Source organism: Delphinapterus leucas, chromosome 13 (assembly GCF_059928025.1).
Source record: "Delphinapterus leucas isolate spDelLeu-1000000601 "Yukka" chromosome 13, BTC_Dleu_Yukka2, whole genome shotgun sequence".
NCBI lineage: Eukaryota > Metazoa > Chordata > Mammalia > Artiodactyla > Monodontidae > Delphinapterus > Delphinapterus leucas.
Genome location: NC_143141.1, coordinates 24,077,515 through 24,102,532, shown reverse-complemented (window position 1 = coordinate 24,102,532; position 25,018 = coordinate 24,077,515).

Sequence of the window (25,018 nt, the reverse complement as noted above, 5' to 3'; positions counted from 1 at the left end):
TTTTCTGTTTCATTAGCTGTTTTTTAGGGGGTTTTTTGCTCTTTCATTTAAAATAAATTCCTCTGTTCTCTCATTTTGCTTAACTTTCTCTGTCTTCATGAAATTAGGTGAAACTGTTAACTATTCTAGTCTTGAAGTTGTCTCCTTATATGGGCACATCCCTGTATCTTCTGAGTGTGCTCAGTGTCTTAGGAGGGAGAGCTGGAGTCACACTTTTTCCCAGGGTGCACTAGAAGCTGTCAACTTGGTAGGAGGTGCAGCTGGAGTTAGAGGGGCTTGAACCAGATGCAGGTGTGAGCTGAGGCTTCTCCTCTCCTCAGTGGCCAATATCACCCTATTGGGGGTGGGGCCAGGCCCCAAGCTGCTAGAGCAGAAGCCCTGTGCATCAGGTTCATTCTGGCTGTTCGCTATAAGTGAGTGCTCTACCCCTCCCAACACTGGCACCATTGGAGCAAGGGAAGCTATACTGGAGCAAGAGGGGCCAGAACACACACAGGGCATGGGTCAGGGTATGGGCTGTTATGGCCCCAGCACCAGAGTCTCAGACTACTCCTGACTCTCTGCCTCCTTAGGCTCCAGCAAGGCTGCCCATACCCCCTTTGTATGCTGTTCTGAGACCAAGCTGGCTCTGTCCCTCACAACTGTTCATTCCCCTCAGTGTGACACCCCTCACCCTATGGTGGAGCTGCATCCTAGAGCAAGAGGGGATGGAGCATGTGTTTGGCTCAGGCTGGGGTACATGCCATGACAGTCTCAGGAATCTGACCAGGTCCTGGGAAGTTTAAATCTGCTCCCTCCACCTTGTTTTGGGAATAAGCAAGTGTATGTATGCTCTTCACAAGCAGAGTCTAAGTTTCTTTCAGCCCTGCTGTCAGTCCTACTAGTTTTCAAATCAGCTAAAGAGGACTCATCCTCTTGGTGTTGCACCTTAGAGCTGGGGCAACCAATATGTGGTTTGTACTACTTACTTCCCAAGGAGGATCTCAAAACACATGTAATTCTCCTCCTCTTCTGTGTCTCCTCCCAGTGGGTGCTTGTTCTAACCTGATGGTTTATTTTCTCTTCCTACTCAATTCCGTGTGGATCTTTCTTATAGCTTTGATTGTATGAGTCTTTCTGCCAGTCTCCAGTTTGTTTTCAGTGATAAGTGCTCCACATGCATATGTATTTTTGATGTGTTTGTGGGGGCTGGGAGCTCTGCATCCTCCTACTCTGCCATCTTGGTCTCCCTACAGTGTGTACAATCTTGATGGGAACTCCAGGTGGAAGTTGTTGCGGCAAGGCATGTATTCTTCCCATTAAGTAAAAGCTTTTCTGTATTTGTTGGGTTAGCTAAAACTAGATAGGGCCAAGCATCCTCTACTAACTCATACAGTTGATAATGTAAGTGGTCTCCTGTGGTAAATTGAATTAGTGTTCATCCATAATTAGTGCTTCTCAATTCAATGCCCTTCCCAAGGAGATTATATATTCTCAAACTGCTGAAATTTGGTCTTGCCATGTGTCTTGCTTTAGGCCAGTGGTTTCAATTTTGTCACCATAGGGACCATTTGTCAATATCTGAAGACATTTTTTTGTTGCCACAATTAAGGGAAGGGTTATTACTGATTCTGAATAGATAGAAGCCAGGGGTGTTGTTTAAAATTCTGAAATGCACAGGACAACTCTTTACAACAAATAATTATCCAGCTCAAAATATCAGTAGTGCCAATGTTGAGAAACCCTGATTTAAAGAATAAAATGTGAAAATAAATGATGTTTTTCCTTCCAGGAAGAAGATTTGAGAGTAATTTCATTAGTTATTATATCCCCTGGTAATATTTCAGAGAGAAACTGCTCCATCAGCCTGGCTCCTAGAGTAAAAACAACATGGAACCATAATCAATTATGAAGGGTCTGAGATTTTACTCTACTTGCAAACATACAATTTCATCCTCCCACTGTTTTAGAATAGAAGGTATGAGACACTTGAGTCAGAGAAAAAAGTTATTATTACTCACAGTACAGGTAAGCAGCATGAGCATCATATTTCATGTCAGTTTACCTTGTCCCCAGGTTCCCCTTGGGAGTGACATGGAGGTGGTCAGGTTGAAGAGCACATTCATGGTAACCTCGAGTTAGGAAAACCAAACCTTTTATAATTGATTGAAACAAACATGCAGGGCATTTTCCCTGGGGGGATAAATTAACTTTATTATACTGGACATTAAACAAGCACTCCTTTTGCTTCAGAAGGAGATACTTTCTCTATCTTCCAAGGCTGTTCAATATACAAACTACTCTGAAAAGTTAGTCCAGAGTGATGTCCAGCAATGTCTCTGCTCAAAGACAGTGGTGTGAGAGCACCATGGACGACTGTCTTCCCAAAGGAGTAGAACCTCAGCAGAGCTGCACTGAACCTATAGCATGATCTAGAAATAAACTTGTAATGTAAGCAGCTGTGATCTCAGCCACTCACTACGTTTACTGGAAATCGTATGACTTCTTACTCTTGATCCATTTACCAAATTGTCACCAGCTAACTAATTCCAACAAATAAATGATCCTTCTACAGCCCAAACTTATAATAGTTGCAGTCAGTCTTCAACAGGAAAATGAAGGAAGAAGATTTACAAAGAGGATCCCCTAACACTCCCTTGAGATATATTTGTGTCAAGCTGTAAAGTCTCAACCACCTGGATGACAACTAACTTGTAAATTACTTACAAATTACTTGAATTAATGAGTATACTAATTAATATTTGAGCAATTGATACATTGTAAATATTTTACAAGGGATTTATTTGCTATTCATCATAATTGTATGTATTCTGTTACATGATAAATCATTTCAGAAGACTAGTGTGTCTTGTGAATGATTCATAAATGTTTGCAAAAATTTGTCTCATACATTGGCCCATAAATAATTTGTCTTTTACATATTACCACATACTTATAATCTTCTGTTTACCATAAATATTTGAATTCCTGAAAATGCATTTAATGCTAATGAGCTCCAAAATGATCTTTTGTAGCTTGCTGTGACTGAGAAGAATAGAAATAGCTTTGGGAGGGTTTGTTTGTTTGTTTTAATTTTAACAATTACATATATATTTATGCCTCTAAGAGTTTAGAGGATGTGATTATTAACGATGAGATTGCTAATTTTTAACAATAACACACAGTTTATAAAATTAATAAACATCGGGCTTCCCTGGTGGCGAAGTGGTTGAGAGTCTGCCTGCCGCTGCAGGGGACGCAGGTTCGTGCCCCGGCCCGGGAAGATCCCATATGCCGCGGAGCGGCTGGGCCCGGGAGCCATGGCCGCTGAGCCTGTGTGTCTGGAGCCTGTGCTCCGCAACAGGAGAGGTCACAACAGTGAGAGGCCCGTGTACTGCAAAAAAAAAAATTAATAAACATCAATTTTCAAACTAACGTTTTTGGAGACTTACATTCTTTATCAAGAAATGTTCCTATTTCAAAATTCACTTCTGAAATCCTCTTTAGAGTAGTCTTCTTCAAAAACTTGAACTTTTTCTGTGTTTAGTTTATAAACCTACCAAATTTATTTAAAAAGAAAATTCCCAAATTTCTCTAGTTTCCTCTCCATGTGCTATTTTTTGTCACTTACAAATAACTTATTTCCTTATTGCAACATTCACTCTTGAACACACTAAACCTGTGTTCCCCATCAGTCTTCCATCAGAAATAGTTTTCTTAAATGATAGCAAAATTTCTCATATATATATATATATACACATATATATATGTATATATATATACATATATATGGATATATATACACATATATATATGTGTGTATATATGTATATATATAAATATGTGTGTATATATATGTATATATACATATATATGTGTGTGTACATATATATATGTATGTATGTATATATATATATATATATGTATTTTCTGACTGGAAAAGTAACATAGATTCACCATATAATTTTGGACAGTACAGAAAAATAAAAATAAGCAAATCTTTACCATTAGAAATGTATTCCATTGTTACTCTGATGAATATCCTACATTCTGTAGTCTTTCTGTTTTTTTTTTAAGTATAAATGTATATATTCTTACACAAATTTGCAGATGACACCAAATTTTATATTTATTTGCAGGCTATGAAGATGGTCTTTGAGGACATATACTGATTCAGAAATGGAATCTAGCAAATCTAGCTGAGGAAACTAGCAAATCTTAGACAGCATATTTTGAACATTTTTAGCTGTGATCTATATTAAGAAATATGTTTTTCATTGTGGCCAATTATATACACATTTATACACACATTTTTAAAAAGTGTCATAAAAACTTTCCCATTATAATGGCATCACTTTTAATATTTTCTACTCTATTTTCTATTTTAAAGTGACAAATGGTTTCATTAGTGGGTCGTAGACAGTGGGTCACAAATCAGTAGTTTAGAAAACAATAATCTATGAGATGATTTATTTCCAGATCTGATAATAGACTCCTAAGTACTAATTCTGTTATCTTTGGGAGCTCATGGCTTCATTCAGTTTATCTGTTATAGCAATCTCCAGACCTCTGTGGCCACCTGGAGTGAATTACCACTGATTCAATCTCTGTTCCAGAGCAGAGCTTCCCAGTATTTGTTTCAGTTTTAATCAGTTTATGTCCTGACCTTACTAATCCATAAGTGTTTCAACAAATCAAAACACTATATCTCAACAGTAGTACTACTGTTATTTGGGGTTGAATAATTTTGTTATGGAGGGCTGTCTTCTACATAGGATGTTTAGCAACATTCCTTTTTTTAAAAATTTTATTGGAGTATAGTTGATTTAAAATGTTGTGTTCATTTCTATGGTATAGCAATATGAATCAGTTATACATATACTGACTCTTTTTTTAGATTATTTTCCCATATAGGTCATTTCAGAGTATTGAGTAGAGTTCCCTATGCTATACAGTAGGTCCTTATTAGTTATCTATTTTATATATATTAGTGTGTATATGTCAACCCTAGCCTTCTAATTTATCCCTACTCCCCTGCTTTCCCCCCTCGTAACCATAAGTTTGTTTTTTACATCTGTGACTCTATTTCTGTTTTGAAAATAAGTTCATTTGTACCGTTTTTTTGTTTTTTAGATTCTACATATAAGCTATATCATATGATATATGTGTTTCTCTGTCTGACTTACTTCAGTCAATATGACAATCTCTAGGTCTATCCATGTTGATGCAAATGGCAATATTTCATTCTTTTTTATGTCTGAGTAATATTCCATTGTATATATGTATCACATCTTATTTATCCATTCCTCCGTTGTTGGATATTTAGGTTGTTTCCATGTCCTGGCTGCCCTAAATAACGTTGCAATGAATATTGGGGCTCCTGTATCTTTTCGAATTGTGGTTTTCTCTGGATATATGCCCAGGAGTGGGATTGCTGCATCATACAGTAGCTCTATTTTTAGTTTTTTAAGGAACCTCCATACTGTTCTCCATACTGGTTGTACCAATTTACTTTTCCACCAACAGTGTATGAGGGTTCCCTTTTCTCCACACCATTTACAGCATTTATGCTTGTAGATTTTTTGATGATGGCCATTCTGACCAGTGTGAGGTGGTACAGGTTCTGCCTGTTCCCTCTAAGAGCCTTAAAGTGTCTTTCATTTAGGTCTTTAATTCATTATGAGTTTATTTTTGTATATGGTGTAAGAAAATATCCTACCTTCATTCTTATACATGTAGCTGTCCAGTTTTCCCAGCACTACTTATTGAAGAGACTGTATTTTCTCCATTGTATATTCTTGCCTACTTTGTCATAGAATAGGTGACCATAGGTGCATGGGTTTATCTCTGGACCTTCTATCCCATTCCATTGATCTATATTTCTGTTATTGTACTAGTACCATACTGTTTGGATGACTGAAGCTTCATAGTATAGTCTGAAGTCAGGGAGCCTGATTCCTCCAGCCCCATTTTGCTTTCTCAAGATGGGTTTGGCTATTCAGGGTCTTTTCTCTTTCCATACAAATTGTATATTGTTTTGCTCTAATTCTATGAAAAATTCTATTGAGGGACTTCCCTGGTGGCACAGTCATTAAGAATCTGCATGCCAATGCAGGGGACATGGGTTCGAGCCTTGGTCTGGGAAGATCCCACATGCCACAAAGCAACAAAGCCCATGTGCCACAACTACTGAGCCTGCATGCCTAGAGCAGATGCTCCACAACAGGAGAAGCCACCACAATGTGAAGCCCATGCACAGCAACGCAACTAGAGAAAGTCTGCATGCAGCAATGAAGACTGAACATAGCCAAAAATAAATAAATAAATATTTTAAAAATGCTATTTATAATTTGATAGGGATTGCATTGAATCTATAGATTGCTTTGGGTAGTATAGTCATTTTGGCAATATTGATTCTTACAATACAAGAACATGATATATCTCTCCAACTGTTTGTGTCATATTTGATTTCTTTCATCAGTATCATATAGTTTTTGAGTACAGTTTTTTGACTCCTTAGGTAGGTTTATTCCCAGATATTTTATTCTTTTTGATGAGATGGTAAATGGGATTTATTCCTTGATTACTCTTTCTGATCTTTCATTGTTAGTGTATAGGAATGCAAGTGATTTCTGTGTATTAATTTTGTATCTTGCAACTTTTCCAAATTAACTGATGAGCTCTAGTAGTTTTCTGGTAGCATCTTTAGGATTTTCTATGTATAGTATCATGTCATCTGCAAACAGTGACAGGTATACTTCCTCTTTTCCAATTTGGATTCCTTTTATTTCTTTTTCTTCTCTGAGTGCCATACCTAGGACTTCCAAAACTATGTTGAATAAAAGTGGGAGACTGGACATCCTTGTCTTGTTTCTGATCTTAGAGGAAATCCTTTCAGTGTTTCACCATTGAGAATGATGCTAGGTTTGTCCTATATGGCCTTTATTATGTTGAGGTAGGTTCCCTCTATCCCCACTTTCTGGAGAGCTTTCCCCATAAATTGGTGTTGAATTTTGTCAGAAGCTTTTTCTGCACCTATTGAGATGATCATATGGCTTTTATTCTTCAATTTGTTAATGTGGAGCATCACAGTGATTGATTTAAGTATATTGAAGAATCCTTGCATCCCTGGGTTAAATCTCACTTCATCATGGTGTATGATCCTTTTAGAGTGCTGTTGGATTCTGTTTTCTAGTATTTTGTTGAGGATTTTTGCATCTATGTTATCAGTAATATTGGCCTATAATTTTCTTTTTTCTTTTTTTTTTTTTGTCGTATTGTTGTCTGGTTTTGGTATCAGGGTGATACAGTCAACCTTCATCTCCCCAGGAGACACTTCAAGACCCCTAGATAGGTTTAGACCAGGTTCCTATGGAGGTACTGTCTTGTGCTGGTTCCCAGTGCATGTGAGACCTTGTGTACACCCTCAAAGAGTGGAGTCTCTGTTTCTCCCATCCCTGTGGAACTCATGCACTTAAGCCCCACTGGCCTTCAAGGGTAAATGCTCTGGGTGTTCTTCCTCCTGATGCCAGACCCCCAGACTGTCTTGTAGGGCTATTTTTATTTGGAAACATCCCTGTGATGCCTGAGTGGGTTTGATGTTTTTTGGTGTGAGTGCTCTTTTTGTTATAGATATCTGCCACCTCTTTCCTCAGTGTATGCTGGCCACTATCCCCTTGTTAGGAGGTATGACTGATGCTGTGGTGACTAGAACCTTCCCTGGATCTTGAGCAGGGTCTCCCGTTTGCTCTGCTGGTGTCACTGCCCTGTCAGGGGCAGGGTCTAGTCCTTAGTTGTTGGAGTAGAGGTCTCCAGACCTGTTTCTTAGCTGTGTTTCTGATCTGCAGTGTGAGGTAGGTGGAATTGGAGTATTCCTACTGGGAGAGAAGCCACTGAGTGTCCCTCCTTTGGAGCTGTTTACCTGTGGGTGTGCTCTGTTGTGTCACATTTTACCCATTTTGTGAGCTCTCAGATTACACTGTTGTTGGCACTGCTCTCAGCCTCACCTTAATCATGGAGATGCTGGCAGTTGGCCCTGGTGGCTCTCAGGCATTTTTTTCACCAGGCCACCAGCTCAGATTCACTGAAGTCAGGCCCTGGAATTGAAGTAATCATGGATCTTGGATCTGGACCTGCTATGGGCTCTATGGGGGCAACTCAGACTCTGGCCTGGCCCTACCCCTCTGTGTATGTACCCACAGTCTACAGCTGCTTAAGTTAGATCCATCTTGGCTGCAGGAGAACTTGTTGTCTTTTCAGATGTACTGTAGGTGCTGAGTTTACAAAACCAGTTGTGGATGTGGCAGTCCACAGTTTGTGCAACTGTGAGGAGAGATTTCAGCTTTTCTTCTTTAGTTGCATGGCCCCTGGGACTCAGCTTACCTCTGCATGTGGACCATCCACAGGCATCTGCTCCCAAGGCTGCCCCAGAGCACATAGCCCACCACGGCAAGGAGGGGGAACTGGCATCCAGGGCACAAGAGAACCTGCCCCAGTAGGGACGGGGCTCAGAAAAAGAGGCGGCTGCTGCCAGGGTTGCAAGAGCACCTGCCCTGATGGGAGCCCTTTCTAGTGTTCAGGGAGGCAGGGTCTGGTGCATGGGAAAAGAAGCTGCAATGGCAGCCCCACCCTTTGTTCATCACTCAACAATGGCACTCCACTTTTATGGTAGTCCCGGTTTCCTCCACAAGCATTCCCGGTTGTGGATTTCCTCACTCCCATCTCCTCAGGCCATGCCCTCACAGCCAACAGCAGTCCTCTCCCTGGGCCTGCTCTCCAATCCCCACGTTCCAGCAACCAGCCCCTGTCCACACTGGTGGACACACCTCTCAGGATGGACTGTGCAAGGCTGTGGTAAGGACCATCTGTATAAGTCTCACACTGTCCTGCCTGCCACAGATAAGTTGCTGCGCCCTCCTCCAATAGTCCCTGAAGCTCCCCTTCTGTCCCAGCTGATCTCCCCACTGGTGAGGAGCCTTCCCAGGATACAGGAACCTTTAATCTCCTTCAGCTCCCCTCCCAGGGGTACAGGTCCTGTCCTGCTTCCTCTCCTTTTTCCTTCTTCTTTCCTTCACCCTACGTGGGGATCTTTCTTATCCTTTTGGGTGTCCGAGGTCCTCTGCTAGCGTTCAGCAGGTGCTCTGTGAGAATCGTTCCATTTGTATATATATATTCTTGATGCATTTGTGAGGAGAGATGAACTCCATGTCCTCCTACTCCTCTGGCATCTTGACTCTTCTCCTAGCAACATTCTTGTCCTCTACCTACTATATACCTATAATAATCCTTGACATATGCTATTTATGATAATTAAAAATATTCACACACTTTATCAAATGTGTCCTGGAAGGGTGAGAGCAGAGCCATTCCAGGTTGAGAACCATAGCTCTATATGGTCAGGCATTTAATCAGGAAAAACTTATAGGGAGACAAAAAATGAAATTCAAAGTCAGCCCCACAGTAGGTCATTGTCATAGCCCCTACCATAACCCCAGCCCTTACCACCTTTTTTTGGCTCACAAGTACCAAGAGACACTATGTTCACCATGGGCCTATATCATATAATTCTGGTGTGAAAGAGAATAATATTAATAATATGCATTTATTATGCACCAGACACTGCTCTACATACTTTAGATAACAACCCCATCCATGACTTGGAAAAGAACAGGGCACTTAAATGTCTTGTTTATTATGACCACAGAAGTCTATTAAGGATGGAGCCAATATTTGATCCCAGGCCATATGGCTTCAGAGTTTACACATTTAGCTACCCTAACATAATTGTCTCAAGAATTCTGCACCTATAACTTGATTTTTAACAGACTGGTTTCTAGACATCTGTGCTCTCAAATTATCAGATGTCTGCAGAAGAGGGCTCCTGCAAAAGGGAGACACAATTCTTCCACTATCATCTGGCTATAGATTGTCCCTTTAGCACAATTCTTAACTAAGGCCATAGGGAGTAATTATTTCAGTACACTCTACCCATATTTTACTTAAAACTTTGCCCTCAGTGGATCTCGTTCTCTAAAGAATGTGTGCAATATTAAATTAGCTCCTGGTATGGTAGAATCCACTTTACTTGTCAGCCTCATTCAGCCAACCTTTCACCCCAACATGTATAATCTGACAGCTCACATGCAAACCACTGACTGTCTGTGGTCTTAAGAGAAATGTCTGATGGATTCTTGGCTAATTAGTGGACTGGTTGATCTTGAATGACAGTATTTCATGTTTTATTAATTAAGCCTGGGGTGGAGGATGAGTTGGTTTAAGACGGTTCAACTGATACATCTCTTCCAGTGTCTGAGCAAGGCAGTTATATTGAACTAACTGTATTTGATTGGAAAGTTGATTGTCATGTGCAATTCAGACATCCATCTCTTTTCCCCCAGTCTGTATTTCCCATGCTTCCTTCCGAATTACATTAAGATCCAATCGCTTAGATCTAAGTTAATTTTTCTAGCCTTAGAGAAAAATACAGTCACAGTTTGGCTAGAAGGCAAGAAACATGTTTGAGTGTCTGTGCTATGATACATGTCATTTCCCTTGGCCGTGTTCAAACTGCCTTCACCTTCTCAGGTGGACTGAAGATTTTTTGTTTTTGTTTTTCTGACTGTGATAAGTATATAACTCTATTTTAGAATCTTCTGTTTTATGAGTCTTCCAAAAGCAGGAACACTCTCAAGCATTGAAAATTGCATGTTTTAGATTCATATACATTGTTACAGTATATTTTTCAAAAGATAAATTGTGATTCCAAGGTAAATATCAAATGAATACATGAACATATTTTACTTAACTCATTAATTAATGAGGAAGCCAGTAAGATGTTATGACCAGTTCAAAAATCATTTAAGGAGAAACTTATTTATAGTCAATTTGACAAAGAAGTATCAAATTAACCTGCAAGTTAGATAACTTTGTTAAGTCTGAGACCTTTAATAAAAAATAAACAATGAGGTGAACTACATACATAACCCCAGTCACTTCTTGAGTGGCCTTTTCTGCCATATAATGTTACAAGATTGTGTCACCTAACCTTTTCTGCTTTATTTCCAATACATGTGTAATTTTTGTATAGTATTAAAGTCTTCTCTATCATGAAATTTCCTATTCAATTCTAAACTTTTGGAAATAAAGTGCACACAACTCAAGATTCAATTCCAAGATATAGAATCAAAGATCTAATTACATTTCCTTTCACGCCTTCCTTTTAATTTGTCCTTTGTAACACTTATAAGTATGCTTCCATGAAGTATGTATTTTCCCTTAAGCATAGATCTTGCCTTTGAGTGTGTTTCCTGTCTCATCATTATTTGCCCTTATCAACTCAGTCTCTAAAATGCCATTTTTATTTAATATTTTATCCAAGCAAGAGACCCAAAAGATAAGTGAGTATGGTATTTGATGAACTTGGACCAGATTGTACAATAGAATATTTGGAGTATTTGTGAATATGTATGTGTGTATACATATTTGTATTACTTAATAACTGGAAGGAAGTATCAGATAAATTGTTATATATAATACTTACTACATTTTTTTATCCTGGATCAGAAGTTTTACATCATACTAGAAGCTGATGCCAAATGGATCTGAGGCTGCTAAAGATTCAATGGATGGTCGAGTCTTGACCATTTAATCTATATTGGCAGAGATGATCTAAAGCCCCCTCATAACTTATTCTTCTGTAGTAGCATGTCTATAAATGTAAATGCTGCAAAATTGGAAATATTTTTAAATGTTTACTTCAAGGCCAAAAGAAGTAAATCTGCCATAGCACTTCTTTTTGGGAGTCATTATGTCACACCAATGAATCTGTGATAAACAAGACTTGGAAGCATATTATTATATTCTGTAGACACTCATACATGACATTCATACATGTTGAACAGAAAGTTGCTTTGAGCTGTACTCCAAGTAGAAGGGCAAGCACATTATTTGTTCTGAGAGATCTACCCACGTGAAGAGCTGCTGCTTCATACTTGTGACTCTCTTGATCTCCTTCAATTCTAGGGAGTTACTGAAGTTTTTGGTTTTAGCTCTAAGACAACCAACAATACCAGAGATGGTGGCTGGTCCATCATTCTGTGTCTCTTAGTACTTAATGATTAGCAGAGCCCCCTGCCGGCATGCAATGGGCATACAAAATGAACAAGAAATAAACCTGTGCTGTTTTAAGCCACTGAGATTTGAAGATTTTGTTATTGCAGTATACCCTAGCCACTCCTGAGGTAATACAAAAATGGTTTTATCATTAACTTAAAAGTGAATGAATAAACAGGTAGAAATAGATAAAACAAGCAGAAAATAGTCTGTAACAGTTATTCGTTTCCTTAACGTGTATCAGAATCACCTGGAAGGCTTGTCAAAGCTCAGATGGCTAGGTCTCACTTCCAGAATTTCTGATTCAGCAGGTTTGGGGGTGGGGTCCAGGAATTTGCCTTTTCAACACACTCTCAGGTGATGCTGATGCCGCTGATATGGAAATCACAGTTTGATGACCTCTAACCAGAAATACTTTCAAAAGAATATTAATGATGGTGAGAATGCACATATATTATCATACAATAAAATTCCAATGATTCAAGCAGGCTGGTTCTCTGATACCAAGGAATACATAAGTTAATGAATTGACTAAAAGGAGCAGAACCATATGTAATAATATATGTATATGTTTTATTATTGGGCTCTAAATACAAAATGATTTTAATTTTCTAAAACTAGTAATAATTGAAAGCATGTTTCCTCTTGAGCAGCTGACCTTTTTAATGATACCTTTATCCGATATATCTATTAAAAGAAAGTCAATTGAATTTAAAAAATAAGTTGTATATATAATTGAAAGTTTGCTCTCTTCTCCACAACTTTCTCATTCTCAGCTTCAGGCTGAAATTGTGGAGGGAAGGTCATCTCCCCATCAGCAGTCACAAACTTGCTTCCTGGTATCTGCTTCTCAAGTTAGAGTTAGATGGAGTACATTCATTGTGACTGCCTGGTGTGTCAGCCGACCTCTTTTTGTTTGTTTGTAATTGTTGTGATGTGAGCAATTGCATATCTGTGTAGTGGCAATGATCTTAAGATGGTTATCTGTAAGGCATTAGGCTTTGAGTGTTGGTGAAAACTCTATGAAAGATGATTATTAATATGATGGGAAATTTAAACCCAAGCTGCTCAGCTGGTATTTGTGGTTCTTGGTGGTACTCAGCTATCTTCAGGCTCACCCATTCATTTCTTTGAAGTGAGTTTCTCTTCATGTGTCCCACTCTATCAGTCCAGCACACCAGCAGAGCCAGTTTCCACTGTTCCGTGCTTTCTTATATGATACCAGGGTAAATTTTGGGGTCTGCTTTGACTTTTTTCTTAGGTTCTAAGTGAAGAGATGATCCTTTTCTTCAAAAGTGTTACTTAAACTTTTCCAGAACTCTTAAAAAGTAATGTAGGAAGGCAGCAATTTTGTCCTGACAAGGGCTGCTACTCCAGGGAGACAGTCCACAGAGCTTCATGCCTTCAGAAGCATTTAGACCAGAGAAAAGCACTCACTTCTATGTTTAAGAAGAGTCAACATTCAGTGGACACACATTCAGCATAAATGTTCATCACTCTGACCTGGAGAGGGAGTAGGGCTGCTGTAGAGTTTTAAAAAAGCAACACTCAATATGAAACTTCTATGCTCAAAGAATGTCCTTCCTGATTCTGCCCTTCTCTCTCAATGTCTCCTTTTTGACTTTCCCTAAGGTCCCTTATATTGCTCTTGAGGTGTATTGGGAGTCATTTTGCCAAGAACCAGACATACATTGAACTTGGCCTTGGAAAACTTGATAGTTTTATTTTCAATAGGCCAATTTTCTCCAAGATAACTCCTATTATACTTTGTAAACTCCCAGAGCAAAAAGAATCTTAGTACTTCACACCATCATGTTATATAGTACAGTTATAGTGCATTGCTTGATAAATGTGGTGTTTTTACTTAGTGAGGAAATAAATATTTCATGTTGGGTCCTGAAATAATTGATTAACACTTTGAAGAAAAATATATATTGAGGGTAGCTAATATTTACTAAATGTTTACAAAGCTCTATGCTAAAGCCAATGCTTTTAATGCCTTATTTGTTCCTCACAGTAAAAACAAGAAGTGAGTCATATAATCAAGGCTACATTGCAAATGAAGAAACTGAAGTTTGTAGAGGCTAAGAAAAATCATTAAACTCTTGGTTCTGAATTCATGTCCAAAGTGCTTAACCAGGTGGTTATAAGTCAAAGTAAGTTCTAGATGAATTTTAGACATAAAAAATGAAGCCCTAATAAACACAAATGCGCTTACATGTGAAGATATTCATACTGCTTAGATAGACAGTAAATCAGATCAAATTAACTACATAAAAATTTAATATTAATAAAAAAATACATCTGAATTTCTGCATTGGCCTAGATCTGTATATATCTGAAATAGATTTCAAAAAAATTAAAAAAAACATAAACAAAACATCTTTATCCCAGATTTGTCATCATCATCTGTGGAACTCATGAAATGATCATTCTTGACATAAGGTCTTTGAAATAGTGATCAGAATGTTGAGATATGGAACCTCCCTGTGATGACCTGTGACTATAAAAGAATATTATGGATAACTATTTTTGACATAGAAAAATATTAGTAATATGCTAGAAACAAACCAAAGTGAGTATGAAAACCATTTTGAAAAATTTGAAAAATATTTGTACCAAAAGTAAAAGCAACAAAATCAAAAATTTAAAAAGGGACTACATTAAAACTAAAAAGTTTCTGTACAGCAAAGGAAACCATCAATGAAATAAAAAGGCAAACTACTGAATGGGAGAACATATTTGCAAATCAAAAATATTTGTTAATATCCAAAAATATATAAAGAACTTATATAACTCAAAAGCAAAAAAACAAACAATTAAAGTTAAAAATGGGCAGAAGATCTGAATAGACTTTTTTTTCCCAAAAAAGACATACAGATGGCCAACAGATACATGAATGGATGTTCAATACCATTAATCATCAGGAAAATGCAAATCAAAACCACAGTGAGATATCACCTTGAACTTGTTAGAATGGCTATTATCAAAAAGATAAGAAATAACATGTGTTGGTGAGGGTGTAGAGAAAAGGGAGCCCTTGTACACTGTGGGTGGAAATGTAAATTGGTGAAGCCACTATGGCAAACAGTATAGAGGTTCCTCAAAAAATTAAAATGGAAATATCATATGATCCAGCAATTTCACTTCTGGGTATTTAACCAAAAATTATGAAAACTCTAACTCAAAAAGGTATAAGCACCCCCATATTTACTGCAGCACTATTTACAATAGCCAAGATATGGAAACAACTTAAGTGCCCATCAATGAATGAATTGATACATAATATACATATATATATATATATATATACACACACACACACACACACATTATTCAGCCATAAAAAACAATAAATTCTTGCTATTTGCAACAACATGGGTGGACTTTGAGGGCATTATGCTAACTAAAATAAGTCTGAGAGAGAAAGGTAAACACCCTATGATCTAGCTTACATGTGGAATCAAAAAAACAAAACCAAAAATAACAACAACAAATCAAACAAACAGAAAAACTTACAAATACAGAGAACATATTGGTGTTTGCCAGAGGCAGGGGGTGGGGGGTGTGAGAAATGTGTGAATGGGGTTAAAGTTAAAATAAATAAATACACACACACACACACACACACACACAAAATCATACAAATCTTAGATGTATTTAATAGTTTTTTCTTTTCTGGACTATAGAGACTATAAAGAATTATTTCTTCCTATTTTCCTTTTTTACACAGGAGTTCTACATTTCAGTAATAATACTCTTATAATTAGAAAAAAAAATTTAATTCTTACTATATTTGCTCTCCAATGTGTTATTTAACCTCTTTTAGAAATCTTAAAAGAGAATGTTGATTAAAATGGCTATTATGGTACATGTAGTGGAGAAAATGTGAGGAAGATAGGCCATGCACGTCTGACTTACTATACCTCTGCTTTTCCAACACCGATTCTCAGACACCAGTTGAGTGTCCTACCATTCAATTTAATTCAAGTCTGGTGTTAACTGCCCAGAGTTAGCACAGACCCCATGGGTCAAGGATTCAGTCCTACAAGACTGCCTCTACTTTAGAGTCTAGCCACAATTGGGGTTCCCAGGCTACCCACACTTCTTTCTGACTCATCTGCAATTTTAGGGATGCCCACAAATCCCCTTAAAGTTCAATAATTTGTTAGAGTGACTCACAGAACTCAGGAAAGCACCATACTTACCATTACAGCTTTATTCTAAAGGATACAACTCAGGAATACCCTAAAGGGAAGAGGTGCACAAGACAAGGTAGGGAGGATGGTGCAGAGTCAGGTGCTCTATTCCCACAAAGCATCAATGTGTTCTCCAAACAAGAAACTTCCTGAAGCTCATTGTTAAGAGTTTTTATAGAGGCTTTATTACAGAGACATGATTGGTTAAGTAATTGGCCATTGCTTACTAAACTCAATCTCCAGCTCCTCTCCCCTCCAAAGAGGCTATTAGGGAGCAGGACTGAAAGTGATTTGTTGTTATGGCAACCAGACCCTATTCTGAAGCTACCTAGCCTCCCGACTCCCACTGCACAGGAGTTACTCAAGGATTCCAAGGATTTGTGCCAGCAACTGGGAAGCAAGGAGCAAATATATATTTTTTGTTATACCACAGCCACAGTTAAAATATATTAATTATTTGGTGAAAGACATATTTATGATTTCTAGAGAGAAAACAAGGAAGATCTTAGTAAGTGAAAACAAACAAAATGGGACTTCCCTGGTGGCACAGTGGTTAAGAATCCACCTACCAATGCAGGGGACACAGGTTTGATCCCTGCTGGGAAGATCCCACATGCCACAAAGCAAATAAACCCATGCACCACAACTACTGAGTTTGCGCTCTAGAGCCTGTGAGCCACAACTACTGAAGCCTGCGTGCCTACAGACCATGCTCCACAACAAGAGAAGCCACTGCAATGAGAAGCTTGAGCACCGCAACAAAGAGTAGCCCCCATTTGCCACAACTAGAGAAAACCCGTGTGCAGCTACGAAGACCCAACACAGCCAAAAATAAATAAAGTAAGTAAATTTATTAAAAAACAAACAAAAAACAGAAAACAGGATTTCAAGCCTTCTCTGTAATGTGGAAGAAAATCAGTAAAATTTATTTTAATCTCCAATGTAAAACTTAGTAAAGCTGTCCTTCATAGTCAGCCAAATCACGATAAACTTTGTAGCACAGAAAACACAACTTTGATATGGGTAACATGGAAAATCATTTTTCTCTCATTAAGAGGTTTAATCACTTCACCAGCCAACTAACATCTGATGGACCATTGTGTGTTATTGAATCTCCTCTTTTTAGACTTTGTGAACCAAACGACGTAGGATAGATGGCCTGTTCCTCACTGTGGCCACATCCTCCTTGAACAATTCCTATCTCTTAGCCTTTTTGTCCTGTCTCCTTTATTTAAAAATTTCTTAAAACCCATTCAATAAATTGATGATTAAATATCAATACTTAGATATTCTTTGCATCTTTAAAGCAAGGAGCAGTTAAAATATTACCATCATTGACTATGTTTGTCCAACAAGTTCTAAGATTGTAAATAATCTTGGCATCACAACTTAATTGTGATCAACCTGTACATGGCCATGTGGGCATATACCTTCTGGGTGCTTCATCCATTCTGGGTACAAGCATCTACACAGATTTGTAAAACTATATAAAATTAGGAGGTTGTTATTAGCTATACATTTTATGAGACTTTTAAAAATTACATTTTACTATGCAACAGGCTTTATGTGTTATAGAGATTCTGTTCTGTAAGAGTTTAAACGTTAGGTAGGGAATCAAGAGCTACAAATAAATTATGTTAAATAACAATATAGAATTAATAAATGTCTAAGACAATAATAAAAGAGGCTTATAAATTGGTGCCTGATTAAGTACAAAATGAACAGTACAAAAAATAGCAGGAATTTAGAAGGAGAAAAGAGCATTTAATGTGAATCTATTTTGCACTCAGAATCTTAAAGTATAACCTTGATCAACAAAAGACTATCACTGATTTGTAATTCAATTTTAAAAGGAATATAAGTTATATTTTTAAAAATTATTTCCAGATTTGCAGCACCCAAATGTATCTGTCTCATCAACAAACACTACAGTTTATAAACCAACCATAATTCTTGCTTCAAAAGGTAACTGGTTATTACCAAATTAAAAACAATTTAAGCAGGTGCCACATATAATTTAACAGTTCATTATATTTCATTATTTTCTTATCTACACCTTGAAGAAATCACATTAATATTTGATGTTTCAAATTTTTGTTGTAGTTGTACTGTTCTCCGTTAAAAAAGAGATTGAAATTGAAAGGTTATAAAGTCTTGACAATATATTTTCATAAAGGACAATACTTGGAAAGGAAAATTACTTCATTCATGCAGCAGCAAGTCAATAATTCCCAAATTTCTACGCTGAGAGTAGGATAGAGTTACATTATCCAGTAACAGTACTTCAAATCCTGAAGGATCTAACAAAGCTGATTGTAAAGAAGTAATGATTTCAAATATAGCTAGTTCATCAGCATACATGCAGGCAATTTACTTTGATCTTTGACATAAGTAATAAGATCTTGAGAATAGACATACACATATTAAAGCCATATTCTAAGCAAAGTAATTTATCTTACTTCTGAGGATACATTATTTTAAGTTCTGTGATTGATCTGGAGATAATTTCTAATGCCATGGCAAGGGAACCTGTGTCTCACCCCTTTTGATAGACTCATATTAAGAAGGCAGATTCCAAAAGGTGAAGTATTCTTTGAAAAACATTGAACATAGATAAAAAAGACAAAGAGCTTAAAAATAAATGCAAAATTGAGAAAGTAAGTGTACCTTTGGGATGAGTGAGAGCAATCAAGGGATTTTGGGGGAAGAAAGTCAGAAAGGATTGTTATTAAAAAGAACATTTAAAAACACTACATCAGTGGATGAAAGGGGACTTTCAAGATGGTGGAGGAGTAAGACATGGAGTTCACCTTCCTCTTCACAAATATATCAAAAATACATCTACATGTGACCACATGTTCCTTGCAGCTCTACTTACAATAGCCAGGACATGGAAGCAGCCTAAGTGTCCATTAACAGATGAATGGATAAAGAACATGTGGTGGCACATATATACAATGGAATATTACTCAGCCATAAAAAGAAATGAAATTGAGTTATTTGTAGTGAGCTGGATGGACCTAGAGACTGTCATACAGAGTGAAGTAAGTCAGAAAGAGAAAAACAAATACTGTATGCTAACACATATATATGGAATCTAAAAAAATAAAGGTTCTGAAGCGCCTAGGGGCAGGACAGGAATAAAGATGCAGATGTAGAGAATGGACTTGAGGACATGGGGAGGGGAAAGGGTAAGCTGGGTAACAGGTAAGAGAGTAACAATTGACATATATACACTACCAAATGTAAAATAGATAGCTAGTGGGAAACAATGGCATAGCACAGGGAGGTCAGTTTGGAGTTTTGTGATCACCTAGAGTGGTGGGATAGGGAGGGTGGGAGGGAGATGCAAGAGGGAGGAGATATGGGGATATATGTACATGTATAGCTGATTCACTTTATTATAAGCACAATGTAACACACCATTGAAAAGCAATTAAACTCCAATATAGATGTTAACAAAAAAATACACCTACATGTGGAACAACTCTTACAGAACGACTACTGAATGCTGGCAGAAGAACTCAGACTTCCTAAAAAGCAAGACAATCCCCACATACCTGAATAGGGCATAATAAAAAAAGAAAAAAAAGAAAAAAAAGACAAAGGAATCAGGATGCGTCTTTGTGAGGGAGCTGTGAAAGAGGAAAGGTTTCCACACACTAGGAAGCATGCTCACTGGCGGGGACAGTCAGGCGGAGCTTCAGAGCCTCAGAAGAGAGTGCAGCAACAAGGGCATGGAGGGCAAAGTGGAGATATTCCCACACAGAGGATTGGTGCCGATCAGCACTCATCAGCCTGAGAAGCCTGTCTGCTCATCTGCTGGGGTGGGTGGGGGCTGGGAGCTGAGGCTCAGTCTTCATAGATCAGACTCCAGGTAGAGGACGGCAGCTGGCTGTGTGAAGACAGCCTGAAACTTGTCAGTGCACCACAGCTAGCCGGGACTTCTACTGCTGCCACCACTGCCACCAAGGATCCTGGGCACAAGCTCAGGTCACTACCCACACCCTCCTGGGAGCCTGTGCAGCACGCCACTGCCAGAGTCCGTGATCCAGGGCCAAATTCCCTGGGAGAACACACAGCGTGCCAGAGGCTGTTGCAACTTCATGCTGACCTCTGCCGCAACAGGCATTCCCCGCATCAAAATTGTGACTACCGTACCTCTCCCTCACCCCATCCTGAGTGAATAAGAGAGCCCTAATCAGCTGCTGTGTGGGGCACAGATGCTAGAGGGTGGCCTACATGCAGAGGTGGGGCCAAAACCAAAGCTGAACCCCAGGAGCTGTGCAAACAATGAAGAGAAAGGGAAATTTCTCTGTGCAGCCTCAGGAGCAGAGGACTAAATCCTCTCAATCAGCTTGGTAAACCGTGTATCTGTGGAAGACCTGAATAGACAACAAGTGTTCCCAAAATTGAGGCTGTGGATTTTGGGGGCAACTGTGGACTTGGGGTTTGCTTTCTGAATTTGATTTCTTTTTGGCTTTATGTTTTTCTTAGTTTCATTTTAGTGTTTGTTTTCATCTGTGGGTTTGTCTATTGGTTTGGCTGCACTCTTGCTTTTCTATTTTTTCCCTTTTTGGGAGTGTGTGTGTGTATGTTCTTTGTGTTTTGCCTGTTTAGTTTTGCTTTTACCATTTGCCTTGGGGTTCTGCCTGTTCATTTTTTTTTTCTACATTTTCTTCCATGCCATGTGGCTGGCAGGGTCTTGGTGCTCCAGCCGGTTATTGGACCTGAGCCGTCAAAGTGGGAGAGCCAAGTCCAGAACACTGGACCACCTGAGACCTCCCAGCCCTATGTAATATTAATCAGCAAGAGCTCTCCCAGAGATCTCCATTTCAACACTAAGACCCAGCTCCACCAAATGGCCAGCAAGTTCCAGTGCTGGACACCCCATGCCAAACAACTAGCAAGACAGAAACACAACCCCACCCATCAGGAGACAGGCTGCCTAAGTCATAGTAAGTTCACAGACATCCCAAGACACACCACTAGACATGGCCCTGCCTACCAGAAGGACAAGATTCTGCCTTACCCACCAGATCACAGGAACCAGTCTCCTCCACCAGGAAGCCTACAGAAGCCAATGAAACAACCTCACCCACTGGGCACAGACACCAAAAACAATGGGAACTATGAACCTGCAGCCTGTGAAAAGGAGACCCCAAACACAGTAAGTTAAACAAAATGAGAAGACAGAGAAATATGCAGCAGATGAAGGAGCAAGGTAAAAACCCATGGACCAAACAAATGAAGACAAAACAGGTAGTCTGCCTGAAAAAGAATTCAGAGTAATGATAGTAAAGATGATCCAAAATCTCAGAAATAGAATGGAGAAAATACAAGAAACATTTAACAAGGACCTATAAGAACTAAAGCATACACACACACACACACAAAATGATGAATAGCACAATAAATGAAATTACAAATACTCCAGAAGGAATCAATAGCAGAATAACTGAGGCAGAAGAATGGAGAAGTGATCTGGAAGATAGAATAGTGGAAATAACTGCCACAGAGCAGCATAAAGAAAAAAGCATGAAAAGAATCAAGGAGACTATCAGAGACCACTGGAACAACATTAAATGCACCAACATTAAAATTACAGGGGTCCCAGAAGAGGAAGAGAAAGAAAGGGTTCAAGAAAATATTTGAAGAGATTATAGTTGAAAACTTCCCAAACATGGGAAAAGAAATAGTTAATCAAGTCCATAAAGTGCAGAGTCCCATACAGGACAAACCAAAAGAGAAACATGCCAAGACACATGTTAATCAAACTAACAAAAATAAAATACAAAGAAAAACTATTAAAAGCAGCAAGGGAAAAGCAACAAATACCATACAAGGGATTCCCCACAAGTTAACAGTTGATCTTTCAGAGAAACTCTGCAAGCCAGAAGGGAGTGACAGGACATATTTAAAGTGATGAAAGGGAAAAACCTACAACCAAGATTACTCTACTCAGCAAGGATCTCACTCAGATTTGACAGAGAAATTAAAACCTTACAGACAAGCAAAAGTTAAGAGAATTCAGCACAACCAAACCAGCATTACAACAAATGCTAAAGGAACTTCTCTAGGCAGGAATAACAAGAGAAAGAAAAGACCTATGAAAACTAACCAAAAACAATTAAGAAACTGGTAATGGAAAGATACATATTGATAATTATCTTAAATGTAAATGGATTAAATGCTCCAACCAAAAGAAATAAACTGGTTGAATGGATGCAAAAACAAGATCCGTATACATGCTGCCTACAAGAGACCCACTGTCTACAAGAGACCTAGTGACACATACAGACTGAAAGTGAGGGGATAGAAAAACATATTCCATGCAAATGGAAGCCAAAAGAAAGCTGCAGTAGCAATATTCATATCAGACAAAATACACTTTAAAACAAAAACAGTAACAAGAGAAAAAGAAGGACACTACATAGAGATCAAAGGATCAATCCAAGAGGAAGATACAACTGTAAATATTTATGCACACAGCATAGGAACACCTAAATACATAAGGCAAATGCTAACAGCCATAAAAGGGTAAATCAACAGTAACACAATCATAGTAGGAGACTTAAACAACCCAATGGACTTTCACCAATGGACAGATCATCAAAAATGTGTATAAATAAGGAAACACAAGCTTTAAATGACACATTAGACCAGATGGACTTAATTGATATTTATAGGACATTACATTCCAAAACAACAGGATGCACTTTCAAGTGCTCATGGAACATTCTCCATGATAGAGCATATCTTAGGTCACAAATCAAGCCTCGGTAAATTTAAGAAAATTGACTACAATGCTATGAGACTACATATAAATTACAGGAAAAAAACTGTGAAAAATACAACAGATGGAGGCTAAACAATACACTACTATATATCTAAGAGATCACTGAAGAAATCAAAGAGGAAATCAAAAAAATACCTTGAAACAACTGACAGTGAAAACACTACTACCCAAACCTATGGGATGCAGCAAAAGAAGCCCTAAGAGAGAAGTTTATAGTAGTACAATCCCAGGTCATGAAACAAGAAAAATCTCAAATAAAAAACCTAACCTTACACCTAAAGCAATTAGAGAAAGAACAACAAAAATAAATAAATAAAATAAATAAAACAACAAAAACAAAAGAGCAGAAGGAAAGAAATCATAAAGATCAGATCAGAAGTAAATGAAAAAGAAATGAAGGAAATGGTCACCTTATTTTTGATAAAGGAGGCAAGTATATACAATGGGGAAAAGACAGCCTCTTCAATAAGTGGTGCTGGGAAAACTGGACAGCTACATGGAAAAGAATGAAATTAGAACACTCCCTAGCACCATACACATAAATAAACTCAAAATGGATTAAAGACCTAAATGTAAGGCCAGACACTATAAATATCTTAGAGAAAAACATAGGCAGAACACTTTATGACATAAATCACAGCAAGAACCTTTTGACCCACACCCTAGAGAAATGGAAATAAAAAACAAAAATAAACAAATGGGACCTAATAAAACTTAAAAACTTTTGCACAGCAAAAGAAAACATGAACAAAACGAAAAGGCAACCTTCAGAATGGGAGAAAATATTTGAAAATGAAGCAATGGACAAAGGATTAATCTCCAAAATTTACAAGAAGCTCATGCAGCTGAATATCAAAAAAACAAACAACCCAATCCAAAAATGGGCATAAGACCTAAATAGACATTTCTCCAAAGAATATATACAGATTGCCAGCAAACACATGAAAGGATGCTCAACATCCCTAATCATTAGAGAAATGCAACTCAAAAGTACAATGAGGTATCACCTCACACCAGTCAGAATGGCCGTCATCAAAAAATCTACAAGCAATAAATGCTGGAGAGGGTTTTGAGAAAAGAGAATGCTCTTGCACTGTTCACAGGAAAGTAAATTGATACAGCCACAATGGAGATCAGTCTGGAAATTCCTTAAAAAACTAAAAATATAACTACCATGTGACCCAGTAATCCCACTGCTGGACATATATCCTGAGAAAACCATTATTCAAAAGAATCATGTACCATAATGTTCATTGCAGCTCTATTTACAATAGCCAGGTCATGGAGGCAACCAAAATGTCCATTGACATATGAATGGATTAAGAAGATGTGGTACATATATACAATGGAATATTACTCAGCCATAAAAAGAAACAAAATTGAGTCATTTGCAGTGAAGTGGATGGACCTAGAGACTGTCATACAGAGTGAAGTAAGTCAGAAAGGGAAAAACGGATATTGCATGTTAACACATATCTATGGAATCCAAATATAATTGTTCTGAGGAACCTAGGGGTAGGAAAGGAATAAAGACACACACATAGAGAATGGAATTGAGGACACGGGGAGTGGGAAGTGTAAGCTGGGATGAAGTGAGAGAATAACAATTGACATATATACACTACCAAATGTAAAATAGATAGCTAGTAGGAAGCAGCCACATAGCACAGGGAGATCAGCTTGGTGCTTTGTGACCACCTAGAGGGGTGGCATAGGGAGAGTGGAAGGGAGATGAAAGAGGGAGGAGATATGGGGATATATGTATATGTATAGCTGATTCACTTTGTTATAAAGCAGAAACTAACTTACCATTGTAAAGCAATTGTACTCCAATAAAGGTGTTTAAAAAAAAATTAAAAAGAAATGAAGGAAGCAATAGCAAAGACCAATAAAACAAAAAGCTGGTTCTTTGAGAGATAAACAAAACTGA